The following is a 26,681-nucleotide window of genomic DNA, read 5'->3' on the forward strand; positions in this document are numbered from 1 at the left end:
GTAGTGGAGAGAAGAGTTTTTCAAGACCTCTTAAAGCCCCTGGCTGAGTCTGAAAACTATACTAACAAAGATTCACAGGAGAACATCTCACTAATTTATTTAATATAAGTTTCATATGACACTAGAGTCTTTGAAGAAAATGAAGAACCTAAGAAACAAACAAGTAGATCCGAGTATTTTAAACTAAGTTTGATGAAGTGGAGAGTGTAGAGGAACACAAGAGCTTCAGAAGGAGGAGGGAAATGTAGGAAAGTTGGGGAAACTTAGCAAGGCTTGTTAGTTAGAATTCTGCTGTGTCCCCTTGTCCATGGGGGTGAGACAGCTTCTCCAGGTGCTGGGAAAATCTTTTACATGAGGGTTTTATAACCTGCTTCAGGGAAGAAGCACTGAGGAAAGGTCAAAGTCACCTTCCTGCTTCTACTATTTTCTCAAATTCCTTCAACTTAAATCATTTAATATGCCAAGGGACTGTATGTATTTTGGAACATTTTGTCCTGCACCCTACCATCTGCATCTCACTCCGAGAATAACTTAAAAAAATCTATTTAAGCCTATTATAGTCTAAACTAGCCACATGAACTCCAAGACAACATATAGACAGTACATAAGAAGTAAACCTAACTCTGAATTATTTATTAATTTTTTATATGAGAAAGGTAAGAGAGCATAGAAGAAAAAGAAAAATCAATTAAAGAAGAATATTTTAAATTGTCATATTTTTACCTCTAGCACACCTCCTGCTTTTAAAAAGCTACCCATTATCAAATTTTACTTGCAAATAAACAGTTAACTTAAAGCTGTTGGCTGCATTGCTAGAAACATAATTGCTTTGTTTGATAAATAGCACTTCTCTTTAAGAGTCCACCATACGGAGTGAGGATGTAATTGTTTTTAAAGTACATACACACACACACACACATACCACAGAGTCATTTTTTGGTAAACTGAATTATGCCCCCCCCAATTTTTTGCCAGTGACTTAAAACACATTTATTCATGCTTCACTGAAGTGTATCTAGTGTGCCTATTGCTTTTGATATTTTGTTGGAAAATAACAGAAACCTGTCCCATAGAATGAGACAATGAATCTTAAAAATAAATATTGTAGCCCTGGCTGGTGTGGCTCGGTGGACTGAGTGGGGCCTGTGAACCAAAGGGGGTCAGTTCCATTCCCAGTCAGGGCACATGCCTGGGTTGCAGGCCAGGTCCCAGTGTGCAGTACATAGAGGCAACCACACACTGATGTTTCTCTCCTCGTGTTTCTCTCTCCCTTCCCCTCTCTCTAGAAATAAATTTTTTAAATGTGGTAAAAATATTATGCTTCATTTATTTACAAGCTTGTGATTTAGGGGAGAAGGTACATTTCATGGAGCCCAACCTATAAGATCAGGGCAATGAATTGGGGGTGCCCTTTATGGCTGAGATGCAGTGGGGATCCCTCAAAAACTTCCAGAGATCAGGCAGCATCTGTGTCAGTTTGAACCTGTCATCGGAGTCTCAGCTTCTCATTTAAACTTCGTTTTCCTTTTAACTAGCCTAGTGGTTAAGGAGGGAACAATCACAATTAAGCCCTAGATCTGATCTTTATTAATTGTGGTTACTCAAACTTATAAAGAGCAAGTTTCTTTATTTTTACGATGGGAATAAAAAAGGAAGGTTTTTACAGGGTAGTTATAAGCTTTAAATGAGTTAAATAGTGGAAAACACTTAGCACAGTGTTTTTGCACATTCAGCTCGCAGGTGTGTTAGCAATTGTGGGAAGCAGGGGCGGGGGAGATTCAGAGATGCTCTGTCCATTTGAACACATTCCAGGACCCATTCCTACAAGATAATTTTTCCTTATACTATACAAGATGCCTCTCTGAGAGGGCCAGGGATCCAAATAACTAAGAAAGGAAAAGAAGAAGGATGAAATTCAGGTTTTATTTTTCTGGTTTTTAGGTGAAGGGGAATAGATAGAATGAACAAAGTTGGTGTTGGCTGTGTTAGGTTGGCAGTATCTGCCCCAGAGAAATGTGGGTCCCCAAACTGAATGCTGTAAATAAGTCTGATCACTCAGGAAAAAATTCCATGGTGGCAACAGAGTGAGCATGAAAAATAACGATGAGCACCTACAAATATAAATTTTCTTTCAATTTATAAATTGATTTTCTCATCTACTGTTTGTTTTAACCCCCATAGATGCTCTCTGATTGAGATATTATTGCCACCCTTATCTACCAGATGAAAAAAAGCATGATTCAAAAGATTAAGTGACTGGCTCATTATCTTATTTATAGTAGGGCTTCGAAGTTGAAATTCCATGCTGATATGTGTGTATATGCATATATGTACATATACATACACACATCTACACACATTAACTGGATGCACACATATACAAATACAGAGTATATACTATGTACACAAAGCTATTGATTATATATACACAGAATATATTCTGGGAAATATAAACACAGGATTTGGAAATAAAATGAAGATAGTGCTTTTAGGAATAACAACTTACATATACGAATAGTATTTGAAGAAAAATTTAAAATATTTGTCCTAGCTCCCTTTGTTCAAATTATTTATAATATTATGATATGTGATTTGATAAGTAAATAAATACACTGCTCATACAGAAACAAATGACTTATTATATTCATTTTATTCACTTCTAACTTTCAAAGAATATAGCAATTTTAACAAATTGGATTTGGTACTTACTCTAAATTGAATTAAAATGATTTCTTACCTATCTTATGTGGAAGAGGTCACTAGGGTTTTGTTTCCTCTCAAAGACAAGTTATGAATCTATTTTCTTTCTTGGATGGATAATATGTGTAATGAAAGTCTTTACACAGAATTCAGGAAGAGTCTCAAGAGAAAATAATACTTTGACATTAAGTTAGAAAAAGTGAGATGTGCTGCAGGATGAAATGAAATTACAGATGCTGAGCACTAATAGGTGAAGTGCTTCCATTATATTTCCTAATTTAATCCTAAAAACGTAACAATATGGTAACTGCGATCCCTGTTTGAATATAAAGAATTCAAGTAACAGATACATTTTTCACTGAGCATAAGACGGTACAACTTGTCAAACGCAATTGCACATTTCACTTCATCTTTTTCCCACTCCCAGGGCCATGTTACTCTGTTATACGAAATTACAGGCTTCTTTTTCAATTGAAGTTATCAATCCACAAATATTTTAATAAGCCAAATAGATGAAGGATTAATGTTCTCATGTGATCACTTTCTACCCACTCTGGGTTTCATACTCTCTAAGTTTTCAGCTTTTCAAGAATTTCTGAGTAGGTACTACACAATATTACAGCTCTTCTGTAGCAGTTAAAGACAAAACCTACTTCAGTTCAGTTCTGCCTCTGGCATTTGCTAGGTCAGCAATCTGTCTAGATTTGACTAAGCCTCAGTTCTCCCAAATCGTGGTATTTCCCCAAGGGTCCAGGTTCATCCAACAGGTTGCCCACATCTATTAGGGGGGTTACATTTTCCACCCACCTAGCACAACCACACTTTATAAAGCAGATCCATGCCTCCCAAACTTTTATCATTTTTTATCTCTCTTCTGATTTATTTCTTGGTGTAATATATTGTATGATGAAATTATTTCCTTTATTTGGTTTATTTACTTCTTTTTGGTCTCCATGGAGTTAGGTATCTTGCTCGAATAACAATTTTTTATGCCCAGTACTTGACTCTATTCCTGACACATAATTGATACTCAAAAAATATTGACTGAATGGAGGAACAGTTGAAATTTCTGGTGTCTAGTTTGAGTAAAACCACGGAGGCAATTGCATTAAGAATTGTTTCTTTAATTTTCCTCTGGCCTGCTTATGGCACACGTTATAACTCATCTGTAAGTAAGGTAGATTTAGTGTTTATGTTGATCTACAATGTTAAGACCTGTTATTTTCCTAATGTAAACTTGTTTTTTCATAGCATGACCACACAAAAAAATAAAAACATTCAATGAAAAACTAAAATAAATAAAAAGGTGTTATGTAACATTGTTGACATCTCTTAGAAGTATAAAGATAATAAAAAATAAAAAGTAAACAAACTTTAGATAAGATTTGTTTTCCTGTACACACCACTATACTGAAGAGAACTCTGATCTTCTCTGGGTCTTATAATTTTACCTGTACCAGTGGTATCACACAAATGGAAACATATATTATGTAAAATTTTATTTCTGTTTTTTTTTTTTACCTCTACAAGAAGTTTGAGATCCAGCCATGTCATTGCCTGTATCAGGAACTTGTTCATCTTCATTACTGTGCTGTGTTACTCTGCACAAGCACATGGTATTTTGTTTATTCACACACTTGTTGATGGGTATTTGAGTCATTTCCAGATTTTGGGTAACACAAATAAAACTGTTACAAATATTCTGTAAAACTTCGTAGGAACATCTCCTTCCCTTTATTTGGGTAAAGATAGGATTAGAATAGCTGTTCCATGTGGTAGGCAAATGAACTGTCAAATTTGTTTTCCATAGTGATTGTAACATTTTACATGTTAACTGGAGATGCATGAGGCTTCTTGAATCTCCCCATCTTTGCAAAACTTGGTCTTTTCAGATTTTTGGTTGTAGCCATTTTGGTCAGATTTGAGTGCTCTTAAATACTGGTTCTAATTAGCAAACTAATCTATCAATATTTTATGTGTTAATCAACCTTTTGTGTATATTTTTGATAAAATGTGTACTCAAAACATTTGTTCATTTATTAAATTGAACTGTATTCCTTATTATTTAGTATTGAAAGGTTATTTCATATACAGATATAAGTTATGCATCTGATATGTGATTTGCAATTTCTCCGAAGTGGTTTTTCTTTTCATTTACTTGATAGTTTTCAAACAGAAGAAATTCTTAATGCAGATGAAGTACAATTTATACTTTAAAAATAGATTATGTTTTTGGTAGCATATCTAACAACTTTTAGCCTAACCCAAGCTCATCAAAATTTTCTTCTATGTTTTCTCCGAGGGATTTTAGAGCTTTAGTTCATATATTTAGATCTTTGATGTATTTTGAGTTAATTTTTATGCATTGTGTGAGGCAAAATCCTAAGTAAAAGAACAGACAATTCGGCATGTAAAATTAAAAAAAAAAACTTTTGCACACCAAAGTAAACTATTAAAAAAAGAATAGATAAGCCACAACATGGAAACATTTGCAAAACACATCTCTGATGAAGGACTCAATATTAAAATGGTAAATAATTCAATTAAAAATTGGCAACAGATTTGAACACTCCACTTAAGATGATGTAAAAATGATGAACAAGCACATGAAAAAAGTGTTCAACTTCATTAGATGTGAATGCAAATTAAAACCATAATGATCTACATGCCAAAAGAATGGCTAAAATAAAAAAAAAAAGATTGACAATACCAAATATTGATAAGCATCTGGAACAATAAATTTCTGCTCTATTGCTTTATGAGACTACAGAAATAATACTACACTTCACAAATGTTCCTGAGTTTCTATGAACATATACATACACCAATCATGTCACCCAGAGATTCAAAACCCAGGTGTTTATCCAAGTAAAATACAATAGATGTTCTAGAAATACTCTACAAAAAATGTTTATATCAGCTTTATTTTAATATCCAAAGTAGAAAACAGCCCAGATGTCTACCTATAGAAGAATTCCATAAATATCCTGGGTAATGAATACAATAGAATCCGACTCAGTGATGAAGTGGAACAAATCACTGTGCACACAGCATCACGGGCTGAGTCTCAAACACAGATGCTAAATGTAAGAAGCTTTACTCGAAATAATATAATTCTATGTATAAGAAAGTATGCAATAGGCAAAGTAATTTACCCCAGATTTTGTTTTAAAATGAAAACAACAGTGTTTTCACAGCACTGGGACTCAGGTTGCATTGGTATATGCATGCATTTTTAAAAACTCAATGTATGCTTAAGATCTGTGTATTTTATTTTATACAAATTTTACATAAAAAGCAACAAAAGCTAAGAATATTTTAAATTTACAATACTTGACAGAATCCATGCCAAAGTATTTAGGAGAGTTTTTTTTCTGAGTACAGCTTGCAATTATTTTATTACTAACTTTTTTCTGAGCCCTATTTACAATTATTTTATTTTATTACGAGCTACTGTCTTTCTCAAGGGACTTCTCTCAATCTGAGCTTCTCAGTTGTATGTTTATACCTCTAACAGCAAAATACAACACATCTGTCTTTACAGTCGATTTCAATACTGGGTAACTTAAAACATTCTATGCATTTTCAGAAAACAGAGATACACAGTAGAAGAGAGCACAAATTTCCTAAGAAGTTTTAACATAAAATGTGTGATTTCAAAGACACTTGTTTGTGTTGTGCTGATTCAAGCTCAGCCTTAACACTCCCCGAAGGCACATATTCACTCTCCTGTGCTTTATGGGGCATTTCAATGAAGTAGAGAAAATCTGCAACTGAAACAAAAGACCGAGAATGGAATTATGTGAGAATTATGTGGAAATCTTTTAGCACTGAGGTCATTTTAGCAGGCGTGGTTTGGTACGAAAAGCCACCTTGCAGTCTCTGGATGTGATTCTGCTGGGGCACTTTGATGTTAGATGTAATCATTGTAGTTAAAACCATCCAGAGAGGTGTTTCACATCTGGTTCCAAATAACAGGCATAGGATTCTGTTATCACAGGACATAAAATTTCATTGTTTTTCTGTCAAGAAATATATAAAACTCAGCAAGAGAATCTAAACTAATTTCAGCGTATACAGTTACAATAATTGCTGTTGAAGACAAGATCCATGGCAGAAGTATTTAAACAGGTTGGATAAGATTTACTCTCTGAGATCAGAAAGTATAATTCCTGAGCTCCCTACGGATAGTGGAAACTTTTGACAGCAGTTCTCAAGAACCAAGCTGGTTCACCTGTCCCACCTTTTTTTTGAAAGAGAAGGAAGTATGTCCAGTTGAGGGCATGGCTGAGCTGTCAAGATAAGGAAAGGATGATTAAATGTATATGTGGCCATGTAGAGTTTGCATTTATATGCAAAGAGCAAAATTTTAAAAAGTCAAAATGTAGATTTTGGGGGAGGTATACATGTAAGCACACGCACGCATATATGCATGTATATATACATATACTAGTTAATATATTTATATATTATATAAATAAAAACACATTTTTATTTATTTATTTTTAGAGAGAAGGGAAGGGAAGGAGAAAGAGAGGGAGAGAAGCATCATTGTCTGGTTGACTCTCACTTGCCCCCCACCCCCCGCCACTAGGGACCTGGCCTGCAATCCAGGCATGTGCCCTGACTGGGAATCAAACTGGCAACCCTTTGGTTTACAGGCTCATGCTCAATCCACTGAGTCACACCAGCAAGGGCTGTATATGTTATATATTTTTAGTAGTTAAGTATCCATCAGTGCATTGCCACTCACAGAAAAAACTAATGGTAGTAAAAATAGGTCCTCATGATTTTCTAAAATTAAGGACTATGTGAAATAAGTAGAACTGAAAAAGAATCAAAGAATGAGATACCCATAAACCTAAAAGAGAACAAGTATAATGAAGTGTCATGACAAACATCAGATGTTGCATGAAATTAGGGGAGAAATAAGAACAGGTCAAATATTCTGAAAACCACAGAGATACAAGGAGAAAGAGGACTGAGAACCATCAAATTTGGCAAATTTTACCTACTGACTTGGGCAGGAGGAAGTTTGTTAAATGATTCTAAATTCTCAATGATTAATTTGTCTTACTTCAGAACTTTGCTCAGCTGCTTTTGGAATTGTGCATAAAGCTACCATTTCCAAGTCATTAGACTGTGAGAGCACTATTCTCCTCCGGTAGCTCCCTCTCAGTTCTTCCCTTGGAAGAAAGAAAGAGGAGAACTATATGCTCTTCTCATTGTACTATGTCATCTTTCCATAACTGAATTCAAGCAAGCAGTTAATTTAGGCAATGGCATTCCTTACATCTTATCAACATATTCTCCCATCTGAGACCTGCATTGCATTAATTTGATGAATTTGAGCCCAAGGCAAGGGGAAAACAAAAACATTCACATTAACAATTGTCTATTTACTAGTACTTTATCTGAAACAACCCACACGACAACAACAATCCATTTATAGATTACTACTTTAGCACATATCCTTTCTCTATTATAATGAAAAGGAAGACCGCTTGCCTATGGAATTCAACAACTGCCCATAAAAATAAACCATTCATTTTAGTTGTCAGAGCAGATTTCCTCCAGAGTGTTCCAAATGAAAGCCCACATCAAGGATTCCCAGGTCTCCACTCAATACTCTCAAATAGCACAGTCTGTATTTGACAAATATTCTCATTCATAGCACACTCTGTCTATACTAAAAACTATAAAGCTAATGGCTGTATCAAAACCTTGTTCCCATTCCAAAAAACAGAATGGAAGACAGGCCTGCAGAGGATAGGTTTTTCTACAAGCAACACAAACCATGTGTGCCTGTATTCAGTCACAATACACAGAATATAGTGAGGCCTAAAAGACTGTCTAATTCTTTGTAAAGAAAAACAATTTCTTACTTTAAGATCTCATAATCAAAGTAGGCCCAGACAAGAACATTATTGGTTGTTATAAAAGCTAAGGCCAGCCTGCTTTCTTACTTTAAATATCCATTCATTGTTTTAAACATAAATTATATTATCTGATAATCCAATCATCCAGTTCTCTTCAATCTTTCCTTCCTTCCTTCCTCCCTCCCTTCCTTCCTTCCTTCCTTCCTTCCTTCCTTTCCTCCTTCCTTCCTTCCTTCCTTCCTTCCTTCCTTCCTTCCTTCCTTCCTTCCTTCCTTCCTTCCTTCCTTCCTTCCTTCTTCTCCCTCATTATTTCCTCTCTTTCTATTTTCCTACTTTTCTTTCAATAAATTTACTAAGCATCTAAATAAATGCTTACAGATGCTATCTCCATTGTCATGGGTCTATAAGTAAAAACGAATATAATAATAAAAAATAAAATTAACAGCATTTGCTCAGAACTGAATGCTAATAAATATGCAGAAATTAAAAATTCACTAATAAAATTTCTCTAATTTTCTCAAGCTACAGTCAGACTTAGTTAGGTTTCATGTATGTTTGGCTGTAGTGGACCAATGGTGGGTGATATTCAATTTCTTTCACAGCCCCGTTATATTCCACTTTAATTTCAAATTCAAAAATTTAAAAATAAATCTCATTATCTTTTAAAATACATTTTATTGATTATGCTATTACAGTTGTCCCATTCCCCCCCTTCATTCCCCTCCACCCTGTACAGTATTTTTTGCATAAAAGCCAAAATTGTTTTATTAAACCAGACTTATACTTTGGACAAATATTTAATTTCTATCCTTACACTATTCTCTAATAGTCAAATACTATAATATTTCTAGTTCCTTCTTATATCTTCAATTTTTTTGGCCTTCCTTTTAAGGCATGACCTTCAACATTTTTTCCCAAGATGACCAAAATATCTTGTAAACTGGTTTCTCCAGCATTTTACCCTTTTTCACCTTTAACTTGGTTTATATATCATCCATGGACAACATTCTAAAAAATGTAAAAACATGATTCTATTGTTTCATATGTTTTTAATGACTTCCCATTTCTTAAAGAAAACAATTCAAATACCCTAATTTCGAGTTTAATAATCTACCACTTGGTTATTTTTTTTTCCTGGAGATCTTCAAGCCAATCAGAATAACCCCTAGTTCAGAGTTAGAAGGGATATTCACACTGAGTAGGAATTTGCATTCTGATGCTTTTTCAGACCTTTATGTCCCCTTAGATGTTTGATTCTATTTCTACACCATGGTCTTCTTTGACTCCCCTATATGAGCATTCTTACCTTTCTCTGATTCAGAAACTCATCAGTCACTGACATGTCCTGTGCCTTGCTGCTCTCATGCATTTGCTGATGTTTGACACCCCTTCTTCACTGGTCTAAGCCCTTGATATCTTTGAAGAGATATGAGGAAGAGATTGCTGACTATTACAGCTCATCCAGTTTTTCATCCTAGTTGATAGGCTGATCCTGCTGTCTGGAGAGGTGTCTTCCCTATAATCTCATCTAATTCCTCCATGGAAGAGACAGGCCTATGTTAGAAGAAGGGCACAGCTGCCTTCAAGCTCTGCTTCTCCCATGAATCCTTCATTGACACGATTACCTTCTAAAATGTTGGTAGAAAACTCCAACCTTGAGTCTCTGTTAGCAAGGACATGGGATGAATAGCCGACATGTGAGTAAGAGAAGCATGTGGGGTAGAATATGCAATTTTTCTTCATTGCTGCCTCTCACCCAGTGGGCAATTGATTATAGTGACTCCTCAAAAGTAATGTCCCTGACTTCACATTTTGATATTTTCTCCTTAAATGTAAAGATCCCATTTAGATTCCCTTGAAGATGGTAGATTGAATACATGCATTAGCTTTCAATTCTTTGTGAATTATAACCAAATTCAGAATATAACTGTCCTGGTAAAATGGGAGAATGGAAAAATTTGGTTTGTATGAGTGTGCCCATGCCTGTGTGTATGATTAGAGGGCTACAAAAAAGTAGCAACATAGGGAAAGTTGCTCAGAGAAACAGAGGCAAATACCAACATATCTGGTTAAAGGATTTAAAAAATTAAAAATAGTCCTGGCTGGTGTGGCTCAGGAAGTTGAGCATTGTCCCACAAAGCAAAACATTGCTCATTCGATTCCAGGTCAGGGCACATGCCTGAGTTGCAGACTGGGTCTCAGGTTGCAGTATATATGAGAGGCAACCAACCAATCAATGTTTCTCTCTCACATCGGTGTTTCCTTCCTTCTCTCCCTTGCTTCCTCTCTCTCTAAAAATACATAATAAATAAAATCTTTAAAAATATTTAAAAGAACTGCTGACCTCTGGGCAGCAGCAGTTGTATGTGGAGCACAGAAAAATGGCATCTGAACTATATTTAAGCATAGGTGTTATAAAAATAAATACTAAATAGATTATAAACTATGAAATAACTCTGCGTCATTTTAGAAAATGATAACTGTGGTTGAGAAGCATAGACAGACACATATCATGCACAAAACCGAAGATGCGACTTCTGTTTGGGAAACACTGGCCAGCTGGCTGTCTTCTAGAAGGTTGATAGTGGGCCACTATTGTGCTCCGTGGGTCATGGTTCAAGATCTGGTCCCCAGCAGTGTCAACTGAGTCGTAATTCCTCAGCATGCCAGGAGCAGATGCTGCTCTTGAGTGCGGGTTCAAGTGAAACAAGTGTGTGAAACTTATGAATAAAGTCAAGATGCTGCTTTTAAAACATTCAATGAAAAGTATGTCTTGTGAAGGAGCAAAATATTTGAATCTGCATGATCAGCTGTTCTCTTTTTATATCCAGTTCTACCTATGAAATTGTCTACAATAAGAACAGCACTTAACAAATGTACAATTAAAGATATAGACAGAGTAGGGAATAGACATGAGTGCTCTCCATTCATATTGACCAGTCTGGTCCCAAGTAAATACAAAAGAATGCACAAATGTCCTTGTATGCAATTTTAAATATTCTATATCTTCTAAAGCAGTAAGAAGAAACAGATGAAATTAATTTTAATAATCTTTAACCCAATATGTACATAATATTTTAATTTCAACAGGCAATCAACCCAGAAGTGACTAAGATATGAAGATTTTGTGCTATGTCTTCAAAATTCCATCTGTACTACACATCTCAACTGGGACTAACCACAATTCAAGTGGTTAATAGCAACATGTGTCTAGTGACTACCAAATTAGATGGGGCTGAGCAAGATTCTTGTAAGCATTCAACAAGGGAATTAAACAGCAGAATGCTGCCTTTTCATTTGGACTTGGAAACTGGAGTTAGCTTTATAATTTGGATGTATATTATCTCAGGCTAAGGAATACTTTACGTTTACAGGAAGCATATGCCTTTTCTGGGGACAGCACAGGGTTAGGGCTCTGTCTTCTAAACAGTGCCCGGTTGGATGTAATCCATGTTTACCTCAATGAATTTTCTTTTTGTTTTTTAAGTAAGCCAACTAGTCTGGTGGAAAATTCATTCTTTACTTAAAAATGTTAATCTTATCAGTTAAATTAGAGTCAATTCCTGTTTACCTAAAGTTTGTCTCTTTTCTTGTGACCTTGAATATCTTTCTGTATCCAACTGTTTCCATCTTAGAGTACTTTTCTTTCCTCTTATTCTTATACTTTTGGAAAATATTGTTTTATAGCCATCAAGTGCAGGACCATGGAGTCCATTTTCTATGACATGACCTGTGCATCCTAATGCAACTCCTTATAGATACTAATGCCTAGCTTTGTAGGTGAGCAAGCTAGAGAATATACAACCCCATGATTCTTATATTTACAAGCACAAATTATATTTTACATGTGCCAATAACATTCAAAGTATAAAAATATTGCCATAGCAATTACTTTTTATACTTAATTAATAAAATATCATATATCCTTTGGATGTTTCCAATACGTTTTATTTATAAACTATAGAAAATAATAATAAATGTTATGTACAAATGCACAAGAGATTCAGTCTGATCATATGCAAGATTTATAATGTTATAAAATATTTTACACTGAATTTATTTAGTATCACTACACATTTGTCTTATTTTCAGAAAAAGTATATGGAATTATAATGTAAGGGACATTGCCATTGGCATGTGTCAGCAGAACAGTTATAGGTTAGGTATAAATATACCATAAATGACAGTTATAAATAAACAAGTTTCTCTAAAAGATGACATACATTATAGGCAAAAATAAATATGTAAAATTGTAAATACAAATAACATTTTTCCATTAAGCTTCATTTCTCAATTTTGTGTCAGTTATTTGCAGAGAAAGTTATTTCAGCAAGACCCATTTTCTATATTATATTTGACAAATAATGTAGCAATTTGTAGAAATAAGATTCATGGTTAGCAGGCCTGGCTTCAGGAACTCTGCTGCAAATTGGGAAAGATGTTCTTATTCTTGTGCAAAATAATGCCTAAGGATCTTTCTGAACTCTAACATATGGGAATATATACATATGAATACATTCATATATATATATATATATATATATACATATATATGAATGAATGAATGAATGAATGAATGAATGAATGACTGGGTTCAGGTGTTACTATTCCCAACCACAGCTCATTGACATTCATTCTGGTTATTTTTGAAACTTAATGAAGATTATCTACAATCGAGGAAAGAATGCCCCAGTCTCATAAGAATGCACCTTGGTAAGCATAACCACGAATCCATGACTTCCAGGCCCCAGAAAATCAGAAGTCCTGGCTTTGAGTTCTGCTTATACTAAGTAGCAGATCTTGGAAAATTGCTTAATATCTTTGTATCTCCAATATCCTCTGGTATAATAGTTCCCGCTTCGTTCTCACTGAGATGTGTGTATGTGTGTTTGTAGTGTGTGTGTGTATGTATGTATATATTAAAGCTGCCAAGCAATGATCAAATGAATAGGATTAGTATATTTTATTCAAATATAAAAGCATTCCTTCATTTTTACCATCAGTACTGAACCAGATTATAATGCTAAGAACTTTACTTACATTGCCTCTTTTTATCCCTGTGAAGTAGCATTGTTATTCTTGATTACCAGATGAAGAAATTGAGATTTGGAGTTGTTAAATAATTGGCTATATTTTCACTGAAAGTAATTGGCACAGTAGGGGTTTAAAAACTGGAGCCTTATCTAACACTAAAACCTGTTTTTTCAAAGACATTTTCTTACTTCTTTAAGTAGACTTGCGCTCATTTCAAAAAGCAACTACTTATATCATCTTTACATTGTATTGTATATTCACTACCCTAAGTCAGAACTTTACATCTATATATTTTATTAACCAATGAATTCAATTAAAAAGTTTTCTTAAAAGGCAATTACTTAGTTCAGCAAAAAGCTTGTTTTGTCTAAAATAATTCTGAAACTCACAGCAATTTAGGGTTGTTCTGATAATTGTTATACCAACATATATTCTCTATTCCTTAGGATATTGTGACATTATTTATCAGGGTGTTTGAAGTCAGGGTGTCTGTCCTCTGACTTATTCAACTTCCTGTTTTCACCTAGTCCTGATGTAAACATTTATTTTTTTTCTTTTTTCCTGGTTGGTTAGATCTGTCTATTACTCCCTTCCAGCAATAAGTATTCTCTGAGCTTTGGCTCTGATATTATTTTCATATTTCTTGTCTCTCTATCTCTAGTTCTTCCCCTGTATAAATTCATTACAATCCAATATCTTCATTCTGACCTTTACTGCAAGCATACCTCAGTCTTTGTGTTTAACTATCCTAAAACAACATTCTAAGGTCTGCTGTTTTATAAATGTTCCTATAGTTAATGCCTGCACACCTCCATTATATTACACTTAGTTTGCCTTCATGCTTCCCTCCCGTACACTGCACTTGAAATTGCTCTTTCATTGTCAGCAATGACCTCTGAAATGCTAAGTCGAGTGCACTTTCTCCTCTTTCACCCTATTTAACTTTTCTCTAGGAATTAATACTAATAGTCACCCTTTTCTTTTTAGAAATCTCTACTGTTTTGACACTTGCAATTTTCAAAATTTTCTTTTAAATTTCTCACTATTTTCAGTTATGTTTATTGGTATCAGTTTCTACTTGCTTCTTCAAACAAATAAAGAAATGAACTCAGAGAGACACATATAGCTTTAAATGGTCTTTTGTGAAAATAAACAAAGGCCACCCGTGTGAGAATTTGCACAAGCAACGTATCAGAGCTTGATGTAGCAAGGAAATCAGACGTCAGCTCTGGTATTTGGCAGAGATCCAAAGGCAGGCAAGAGGGTGGGAAAGCTTTATAATTATAAAAAGAAGAAGAGAAGGAAAAAAGGACCATTTCTGTTGTGCACTGATTGTTGGATTTAGTTTCGGGTAAACTGGAGGTGGGCTAACAATAAATCTGACATCCTATGTGACTAGTTTAGGAAGTATACTTGGCTTTCTCTGATGGATCCTGACTTGGAAGCAAAGATGAGGAAATGAAAATGTGAAAAAATGGAAGTCAGTGACCAAGCTGCCACTATTTTTGGCCAATTGTTGTAGCAGTCATGGTTTGGCTTCCCAAAATTGTGGCTACAAAATTGTGGTCAGAGTTGTATTTTTATACATGATCAGATGATTGTTTCATTGTCTCTCTCCCTAAATTTCCCAAAGAGGCTACTTTTAGAAACTAGCTCTTGCTTCTGACCCCATTCTTTTTTTTTTTTTTTTTTTTGGTCATAGACCACATGTCTGCCAAAGAGTAGGGGCTGAATACTCTCTCTTCCCAAATGCCTTCAAGAACATGTTAATGACACAACATAATTATTGCACATCGTATGTGACCAGGTGGTCAAACAAAGAAAGGGTTCTCGAATGTACGGCAGAGACATTTCCTCCTAACAGTGGTCTTGAAGGTAGATGCATAATTTGAAAAAAACAAATTTCTAAATATTTAATTTCCCTTCTGACTTATACAAATCTAAACACTTCTTAGAAAAATTAGATAAGCTACTTTTCCTTTTCTATTTTCACTTCTTTTTCTTCATTATAATTTTATTTTCTTTTTCCTTTATCTGTTTCATGGAGAGTGGTGTATTTCCATTCTGAAAACAATATTGTGTCACCTGGACCAGGTGTACCACAGTAATTCAAATCAAGACTCAGATAAATCATGTGTGATTGATAACACAGTTATACGCTGGCAACGGAAAATGAATTACAATAAAGAATCATTGGCACTGTCACGCTAGAAGGCAGATATTGTGGGACTTATGTTATATAAATATAAAGCCCTAAGATTTTAAAGTTTTATCCAGTACTACCATAAATCATGACATAAAACATTTCTGTATTTCACAGATCATGCACACACATTCTTTTTCATCATTTGACAGACACATTTCAAGATCCATTAGACAAGCTTTTGCTGTGCTTCTGTAAGCAAACTGTGTCATGCTTTTCATACATCTTAGAGGGGGCAGGAAAATGTTTCAACAAGCCACATATCAGAGCCTTAAAAAAACTGCATCATCCCCCCAAACTGAGGATAGAACAAGGTATAAATTGTACCATGTTCTCTATTATTTTTATTTATCAAGGTATAATTAGCACAGAATGAAATGCTCAGATATGAAGTGCAAGATACAGAACATTCCTACCACTTGAAAAAAATTCCTTCATGCAACCACCCCACCCATTTACCCTGATTTCAATCTTTGTCAGAAGTCTGCTACTGTTCTGATTTCAATGGCTGAATATTAATTTTGTCTGTTCTTGAACTTCATATAAATTAGATCACATGGAATGAACTCTTTTGTGTCTTGACCTCTTTCATTAAACATGTTTTTGACATTTAATTTTTTGGTGTATATCAGGTGTTCATTCCTAGTTATTGCTCAATAGAAATTCATCGTATTAATATGCCACACTTTATTCTGTTTATGGAAGTCTGGGTTGTTTCCATTTATTTTCCCCGTTGAATGAAATTGCTATGGTCATTTCTTTAAGTCTTTGTGCCCTCATTTCTTTTAGATATAAACCTAGAAGTGGAATTAAATAGGTGAACTCCTAAAACAACAGAAACTATCAAAAACATTTTCAAGTGGTTGTACCATTTCACATAACAACCAATACCATCAAGAATTTCCACCTCTCTACATCACCACTAACTTTTGGCATTGTAAATCTAATCCATTTTTATGAATGTGAATCAATACATAGCTATGGCTTTAATTTACATTTCTGTGTTGACTAGTGATATCGTGTACCTTTTTCATGTGTTAGCAGCCATTCATGAATCTTCTAAGCATGCATTTATTTCTTCTGCCCATTTTCTTACTGAGTTATTTGTCTTCTTTATATTTACTTATAGGTGAACTTTATATGTTCTGGATACAAATTTTTTGTTCTCAAAGTTACATGTTCCCATATTTCTCAAAGAAACATGTTCTCACATTTCTACTAGGTCTCTAACTACTTTAAAGAATTTTGTTTTAAACTATTAAGAAATATTTCATACAATTTAAAGTTCCTTTAAAGTAATATAGTAAACACCCACAGCTGATCTGCTCACCATGCCAAGTTGTGCCAACTGTTCCTCTTAGAAAATAAAATATTATGAATACTGTCCAGTCTCACTGTTACAGCACTTCCTGGGCATGTCTGCTTTTAGCACCATCAGAGTAACAGACAGAAAGTATCATGATGTTGGGATTCACTCTTCCATGTGTTTAGTTATTTTTATTATAAATACACACACACACACACACACATATATATATATATAAAATGAATAAGTAACATTTCTCCCATATTTATAGATTTGGTTTAAAAGTATCATGCTATGTGTATTTTGTAAAATAAATGACTTTTTTATTTAAATACTGTTAACTGTTATTGATGTTGAACTTAGCAATCAAGGTGCTGCACGAGTGTCTTCAAGGGCAAATTGGTACGTGCATTGTGACCTGTTAGTAGAGGCAAGACTTACTTGTTAAATGGAGTCTGATATTATTGATTTTGATGAGATTATAATTTTTATTAAAAATCCTTGCCCTGGCCGAGTGGCTCTTTGGTTGAAATGCCGTCTCATACCCCAAAAGGGTTTGGGTTCAATTCCTGTTCAGGGCACAGACTGAGGCTGTGAGTTCAGTCCCTGGTTGGGACACGTATGGGAAACAACCAATCCATGTTTCTCTCTCACATTATTGCTTCTCTCTCTGTCTCTCTCCCTGTCTCTCTCTCTCCTTCACTCCCTTTCTCCTTTGTCCTCTCTCTCTAAAATCAATAAACATCCTTGGGTGAAAGTTCAAAAAACATTTTAAATGATCCTTTCTTGGCTTTCATGCAAAAATATGTAAATTCTTGTGTTTATGAAGAAGGTGTCTCTGGGTAGGTTATCATGGTGTATCATAGAGCAGAAACTTCACTTATCCTTAAATTATAGTTAAGTCATTAACACCAGATTCATGAGACTGGAAACTATCTTATATCTGACTGGATAAATGAAATTTTTCTGTAGTTGTGCAATAATTATTCCAACATGATTAAGTACCAGGGAAATAGCAACAGTAATGAAGGGGCAATTTAGTTATCCATCCATGTGTGACTAGTAGTTTATCCTGAGTTTTAGAACCAAATATAGTGAGTTGTCAACTCACCATTTACTCTTGATGCCTGGTAAAATCAGAGATTTTCCTTACTTATTTCTGTACTTCCCTTTTCCCCCATCTTAATAAAATGACACCACCAAATTCCCACATGCTTAATTTAAAACCTTGTAATTCACCATTCACGTCTTTCATTGCTTCAATTCCTATATCCAATCAGTTAACAAGTCCTGACCAGCCTGCATTTAAAGTATATCCCCAACTAACTACTCTTTCTCACCATGTAGTTTATACTAGTTTCATCTTTCTCATGCATGGGCCATGTCAGAAGTGCTCTAACTAATCTCCATGCGTCTACAATTATCAGAAGAAGTGAGATGTTTCCTCAAACATCTCAAGTTGTTTCTGGTCCAGAATCTTTGTTTCTGATTCTCTCTGCATAGAGTACTGTTCTCCCAGATTTTATCACAGATGCCTCCTTTCATCCACCATATTCCAGCTCAGGTGGAATTTCCTAAATATTCCTTACATGCTTCTTTAAAGAAGCATGTAAGGAATGTACTCAACCCAGTCTGCTATCACCGTAGCCTCTTTAATTGTCTTCATAGATTTTTACCATCTGAAATTGTGTTGTTTGTTTATTAGTTATCCTAATTTTGCCTATTGTTTTCCTACTAGAATCTAGAATCTAATATTAGAGCAGTAACATTATTTTACTTTTACTCTGTCTCTTGTGTCTGAAAGTACATCTGTTATATAATAGATCCTTAGTAATTCTTAGGGAGTTAATTAAGCCACACCCACTTTTAGGTGGAATTTTGGTTGTTCTGAATGTATGTTTTCAGTTGGTTTTTAGATAAAACACATTTTAACTGGTGAATTTTTCTATATTTGAGTAGAGAGTAAAAACTTAGAGTCTATTTATATTTGAGTTTGCATTTGAAATCACAGCATGAAAAAAAATCAATTCCTTCTACTTGCCTCTCTCAAGACTATACATCTATGTTCTCAGTAAAAATAGGGTGGGAAGTGGTTGGGTTTCTGTAATGACATCGTTTCCTTACTAAATTCTTTTTGAGATTACCAGTAAAGCCTCAACTGAATTTATATTGCAGAAAAAATCACAGTAGCCACAGAACCATATATTTCTGAGAATTTAAGATTAGTGATTGTACTGTCAGTATTCAACTAATTATCAATAAAAGAAAAAGGAGCAAATGGACTTAGACATTGAGCTTAATAAAATGGGGAGCATAAGCCTGTTTCCTTAACCAGGAAGCCACAGCTTCATACCCCAGGGGATTATGGCCTTGCTCCACCAAGGGGAATTAACACTTATCCCTACACAGTGCAGTACTAGACCGTTGGTGGGCACTGGGGGCAGGTTTTTGACCAAAGAGACCTGTCAGTCTAATTCTGAGGTGGGCTTATCAAAAGCCCATGAAAGCCTGGGATGTTCATTGGTCATTTTTGACAATGCACCTGGTCCATCCCAAACCTAAGGAAATATCCCAGAGGAACAAAGAAATTCTCTCCCTTGTCTGGGGGGCCTGCACTGTCCCTGCGTGTTTGTGCATCCTCTCTCCATAGCCAGGTGGACTCCACAAGCAGGCTCCAGGTGGGAGCTGGAAGAGCAAATAGAAACACAAGCTATGCTAGCCAGATGCTGAGTTGGACTGCATATTAATATGGTGTAGAAACTCTGGGCAGTGGCTTTTATTCTAGCACTACTAAAGATAAGATTGGACCTGCTCCATTCATTTGTCTCAAATCAATATGGGACATTGAGAAGTCAGGAGGGGAACCCCCTTCATTTTATCAGTAACATTTATCATGGAACCCCATCCTCCCATGCTAGTCTCAGGGAATTCTTTTCCTTGCAACACTGCAAGAACTCCACTTCCTCTGATAACAGGAAGGTTTGTATTATAATCATACAAAATAAATAACAAGTCACTACTAACAAACAGTAACAAAAGACTTAAATAAAAGAATTCAATTTCTCATAGAAAATCGAATAATGTGTGTGATGTCTTCACAATTTTTTAGGCATAGTAGGATCTCATAAAGCTACAATGGGATTTTAAAATAATTTGATGAAAAGATTTGAAAGTTTTATTTAGAAGAATAATTAGAGAAGGTTCGATATTACAACAAAATTAAAAAGGGGAAACTCACTACATAATTGGAAAACAAAAAGTGCTGATAAAATAGAAATAAACACTAATGTAGAATAAACAATTACAATGGGTGAAATAGTAATAGCTAAGTAATTATTAAAATACTAAACACAATAAAAACCAAATAAGTACTAATGAAAAGTTAGATTATCAAATTATTATATTGGCTAGGATTTGAATATTTATATATGTTATTACTATTCTATGCTGATTCTATAGTTCTACATCTATATATTTTTGAGTGAAATTCTTTGGACTAAAAAAATTTACTGGGTCATAAATAATGTGACAGATAACTTTCTGCTTGTTTAGAATAGAGTTAGTTTAAGTGTACTGTCTCAGAGTTAATGCAAACGGCATCTCCTTTCACTCTCAAGATGATATGTTCACCCTAACCATAGGTTTTGTGTATATTTAAATTACTATTTCCAGAATACTCTACAGAATGCCTGCAATTGGTTTTACTCTATTCAGCACTGTCTCAGATAGCACAAGGCAATATACAGATTTAATTTTTTTAGGGAAATAAATATAAAGTGATAGCTCATTATAGTTCTGATTTGTATTTCTGTGATTACTAATAAATTTGTGATTATCTGGTTATGCTTGTTAGCTTTACTGATTTTTTGACTTTGTGAATTGCATGTTTATATTATCCACCAACTTTTTTTACATATGTTCTTCAATATTTTTGGTTGATTTCCATAATTGAACATAAAATATTAGCTTCTAAGAAGCAGCCAAATATTAGGACCATAAAAGCGCTTAAATCAAATAAAACAAATATAACTTTCATAATAGAAATCCTCTCCATCTTTATTTTAGTGTTTCAAAAAATGATTATTGGTTCTCAGATATGACCTATATTCACCTAATAATAATTTTATCCTTTTTTCAGATATGCATGTATTTTATTGTAGTGGACAAGAAATTTTTTTTTTTTACCTGGTTCCACTATCTATCTGGCTTTTCATTTGAAGTTAGGGAGTATAACAAATAAGGAAACCGGAAAGAGAGCTACTGCTTTATCTGAGAACAGACAGGCTGACTTGGGCATGGCATACATTCCAGAACTCTCTGTATGTAGTTCGGTTTGATCATCTGCCGAATGTCCTTCTTAAAGTCAGCTCCTCCCGAGAGATCTGAATTAACCTCCAGGAAATGAAATGCAGTTTCAATCTATCCCATTCAGACTCCACGACAGTAGTGTGTATTAGCCAAAGAACATACGTGCATGACAATGACTGGAGGAGGCAGATGATGATGAGGGGATTGATTGCCCAGGGAGAGCTGGGAGGCTGAGTGGAGTTGAGCAAAGGGAGGAAAAGCAGGATAACTGTAATAGCATAAACAATAAAATACAACAAAAAAGTATTTTAGAAAAAGAAAAGTGAATAAAATGAGGTTCCATAAATTCTGTATAGTTACAAAAAGAAATAACATTATTCTTATAAGATGTTTCTTTAAAAGATAATTATAAAAATCACAAGATCAATTAATATTGTTCTCTCAGGTAAGCAAACCAGAACCTCCCAGTTTCCTAAGTCTTTTCTTAGTGTTGTTATTTATTTATTTTTTTTCAGAAAATGAGTTCACTTCTTCAGGGGTAACTTAAAATTAGTCCACAGCGTAATTAAATATGTTTTCCATTGTAAGGCATCTGTACTTCAGATTTCTAAAAAGCACTTAGAAATGAATGATCTTAGCCTATTTGACCATTAAGATGATACTCAAGAGATGTAATGTGAAATAATTGGCATAATATATGTGACCTTTCCTCATCTGACCATCAAGTGAAGAAATATCTCTTTATTTTTTATTCTGTTATATCTTGATAATGACTTTCCTTTATGTTAAAAAAAATCCCTCATAGACTGTGGCATGGTCAATTTCCTAAGCTAGCCATCCACCTTAATTACTTATTAATATTACTTGCCTGCTGGCCAGATTCATTGCTGAGCTGTCAAGTCTTTCCCGTGACCCCAAATTCCAAATCAAGCATATTATGCTTGATATTATGCTTGATTTGGTAGGACAATTACCACACTGTTGGTGCGGACAGTAAATGTTGTCAGTCTCACTCTGTGTCCTTGGTCAGTTCATTACATTTTCAAGTGGATGAGCATCTTTCTCTATTAAGTAGATGTTCTACTTGTCAAGAATGGAGGAAGGAAAAGCTAATTAAAGTTATGAAAGGCCTTTTAATGTTAACAAGAATAGAATAAATGGTAAGTTGAACAGTTAAACTTTAACGTTTGTGCTACATGACTATGAAATATAATTAGGTACAATATTAATTTCACTTTTACCCTAAAATATTTGCAATGGATTGTACAAGGCAATTAATATAGATATGATTTTGATTCAGGATATAAACCAAGTTATGCTTAACTTTAACCAGGAATAAAAAGGGAGGAAGGGTAGTGCATGAAATTCTTGGAAGAATAAGCTCAAAATATAAGACATTATTCATTAGGCTAATAATAATAATAAAGAACATATGAAGTATGAGTTTTTGACATCTTTTAAATACCCAGATGTAATTCATGTAAGTGGTTGCTTAATCACTCCACATTTTCTCTAAAAGAATCTGAGTTTGGTTTCTATTGCAATCTCTTCATCATGCACGGGTACTCCCTCTCCCGACCCCCAGCCCAAGTTTTATTCTAACTGGTTGAAAGTTAAATGTAAGCACTGGTAAAAGTAAGAAGTTCAGAGACTCTAATTCGACCAATAAGCTAATTTCATTTTTTTGGCCACAGAAATGGGCATATAACACAATCCATACCAGTTAAAAAAAAGTAGGCTTGGTAGTATTTCTGTGAAGTAAATCTACTTTATTTGTAGTTTAAGAACGAGGCATCAGAAGAAATAGAAAGTTCTCTTTGTTTCCACAATTCCAGGATATCGTGGTGTTCGGTTGAGAATTGTGAAGCAGTTACAGAAATGTGTCATGACGAGAGAGGCTAGCCAGAAGCCGAAAACTTGTCGCTTATGGGAAAGAGGATGCGGCACAGACAACACAAAGACTTGGAGACACAACTATGCAACATAACCAAGGAGTCCGGCCTACTTCTGGACCTTCAGGTAAGTGCATCAGTATTATACCAATAGTTTAAGGTCAAGATCCTCTGCACGCGTACTGGGCAGTTTGTATTCTGCAGAATCCCAAATAGGTGATATTCACATAGAACTTAATTTTCTCCTGATTTGGCCCTGATGCAATTATGTTACCTCAGGGAAAAGCATCCTAAAGTATGATTAATAATCAACTTACAGATGAAGTTCTTTGCGATGTTTAGCACTACTAAATGTTTGATACTTTTAAAAGTTTAGAACTGGAGGACTTCCGCCAAGATGGAGGCGTAGGTGGAAGCACCTTGCTTCCGTACACAACCAAATCTAAGAACAACTATTTTTAACAATAATAAACACAACCAAACCATACAGAAAATCGAAAATACAGAGTCCAAAAAAAAAAAACCGAAGTGCTCAGCTAAACTGGTAAGAGGGGTGAAGCCAGCAGCGGAGCGGGTTGACCAAAAAGATCGCTGACCTGGTGGTGCGCAAGCAGCCGAAGGCGCAGATCACGGGCTAGCTACGGGAGCACACAGGAAAGAGATGGGCTGGCGGTCTGCGGTAGGTCGTGCATCTTCATGCAGATAAACCAGTGAAGAGGCGACCATTGAGACCACAAGGCGCAGGGCAGCAGGCTCGCACAATTCCAATTGGATAAACAGGCCAGGGCCAGTGGTGGGACTGGACGGACTGGGCTAGCGGAGAGGACCGCCATTGCTCCCTCTCTGACCCCGCCCCCACACGCAGCGTCACAAACCAGCGACCTGGGTGGCCCCGCCCTGGTAAACAACGAAGGCTTCGGTCCTCTTACTTACTTACCCGTGCGAACAGACCAAAAATGGCTCAAGAACAACTCAGAGCCCCAGAGCCGATAAATCTAAGCGATGAAGAAATAGCCAAACTTTCAGATGCACAGTTCAAAACACTGGTTATCAGGATCCTCACAGAACTGGTTGATTTTAGTCACAAATTAGAGAAACATATGAAGGCTAAACTAATTGAAATGAATGGTAATGCAAAGGAAACCAATAGTAATGGAAAGAAAACTGGGACTCAAATCAAGGGAGTGGACCAGAAGGTAGGAAAAAATGACCAAACAGAAAAGAATGAAGAAACAAGAATGCAAAAAAATGAGGAGAGGCTTAGGAACCTCCAGGACATCTTTAAACGTTCCAACATTCGAATTATAGGGGTACCAGAAGGGGAAGAGTCACGAGTGGAAGCCTTATTCGAACAAATAATAAAAGAGAACTTCCCCATTCTGGCAGAGGAAATAGACTTCCAAGTAATCCAGGAAGCTCAGAGAGTCCCAAAGAAGTTGGACCCAAGAAGAAACACACCAAGGCACATCATCATTATATTAGCCAAGATTCAAATGAAGGAGAGAATCCTAGAAGCAGCAAGAGATAAGGGGACAGTCACCTACAAAGGAGTTCCCATTAGACTATCAGCGGATTTGTCAAAAGAGAACTTACAGGCAAGAAGGGGCTGGAAAGAGGTATTCCAAGTCATGAAAACCAAAGACCTACAACCAAGATTGCTCTATCCAGCAGAGCTTTCATTTAGAATGGAAGGATGGATAAAGTGCTTCTCAGATAAGATCAAGGAGTTCATCATCACCAAGCCCTTATTATATGAAATGTTAAAGGGACTTACCTAAGAAAAAGAAGATAAAAAAGTTTAACAGTGAAAGGACAGAAAACTCACAGTTATCAACAACCACACCTAAAACAAAAGCAAATTAAGAGGACAGCTGGATCAGGAGTGAACCATAGAAATGAAGATCACCTGGAGGATTAGCAACAGAGGAGTGGGAGAAGGAGAAGGGGGGAGAAGGTACAGAAAATAAGTAGCATAGACAGTATATAGAAAATAGATAGGGGGGAGGGTAAGAATAGTAGGGGAAATACAGAATCTAAAGAATTTGAGACATGTGTTCATGAACTACAGGGGGAAATGGTGTGGGGAGGGGTATGCAGGGTGGAGGGGAATGGAGGGGGGAATAGAACAAATGTAATGGCATAATCAATAAAAAAGTTAAAAAATAAAATAAAACTTTAGAACTGTGTGGATACTAGTGATATTTTAAAAAAGGGTAATGACCGTAATACAATTATTTTCAGATTAATTTAATTAACATTTTTGCTGAGCAGTTACTATATGCCAAACAATATATTAGATGATGCAAATAATATAAAACTCAGGAATTAATATAGTTCCTGTCCTCAGAGATTTTACCTAGTTTGTGAAAAATACTGCAACAAAATAGTCAAGTGCTTGGTAGGAGATTCAACAACGTGAAAAATTATATCTAATTTAGTGTAAGGACTGCTTCCCCATAGATATAGGACATTTTGTGTCTTGAAAGACAGAACTTAAAAGATTTTGTCTTTTAAGACACTGCTATATTTATATCTGTGTTTTGCAGGCAAACACATTGAAACTGAAAACAAATGATAAATCCAGGAAATTCTGCAGATGAAACATGCAAAACTGATTTGAAATAAATCACTAGAGCCCTTACTGGTGTGGCTAGGTGGATTGAGTGCCAGCCTGTGAACCAAAGGGTCACTGGTTCAATTCCCATGTTTTGGGGACATGCCTGGGTTGCAGCCCAGGTCCCCAGTGAGTGGGCATGTGAGAGGCAACAACACATTGGTGTTTCTCTCCTCTTTCTCCCTCCTTTTCCCTTTTGGTACAAATAAGTAAATAAAAATCTTTAAGAAAATCACTAGAGGGTCTCATTAACAGATTTGAAATAGCAGGATAAAAAATTTCATTGAGTCTGAATATAGAGCAATAGAAAAATACATATTCTGAAGAGAGTGAAAATATATTAAAGAAAATAATCAAATACTTAGAGACCCATGAGATAACTTGAGCAACCTCATATACATAAAACGAGAGTCTGAGAAACAGAAAACAATGGGCAAAAAAATTTTTTTGAACAATAAGACGAAACTCCCCAAACATGATTTAAAAAAAACACGTTAATTCATATACCCAAATAAAAGAAACAAAAATAATTCACACCTAGACACATCATAGCCAAATGGTTGAATGCCAAAGTAAGAGCAAAAAAAAATTTTTTTGAAAGGTGAGAAGGTGAAAACCAGCACATCACTCTGAAGAAAACAATAATACAAGTAAAATGTGACTGTTTATAAAAACAATGAAGACAAGAGGGCAGGGGGTTGACAAATTCAAAGTGTGTGTTGGGGAGCAGGGGTAAACACGGTTA

The sequence above is a fragment of the Artibeus jamaicensis genome, unplaced genomic scaffold (assembly GCF_021234435.1).
Source record: "Artibeus jamaicensis isolate MK-2021 breed Jamaican fruit bat unplaced genomic scaffold, CSHL_Jam_final contig_465, whole genome shotgun sequence".
NCBI lineage: Eukaryota > Metazoa > Chordata > Mammalia > Chiroptera > Phyllostomidae > Artibeus > Artibeus jamaicensis.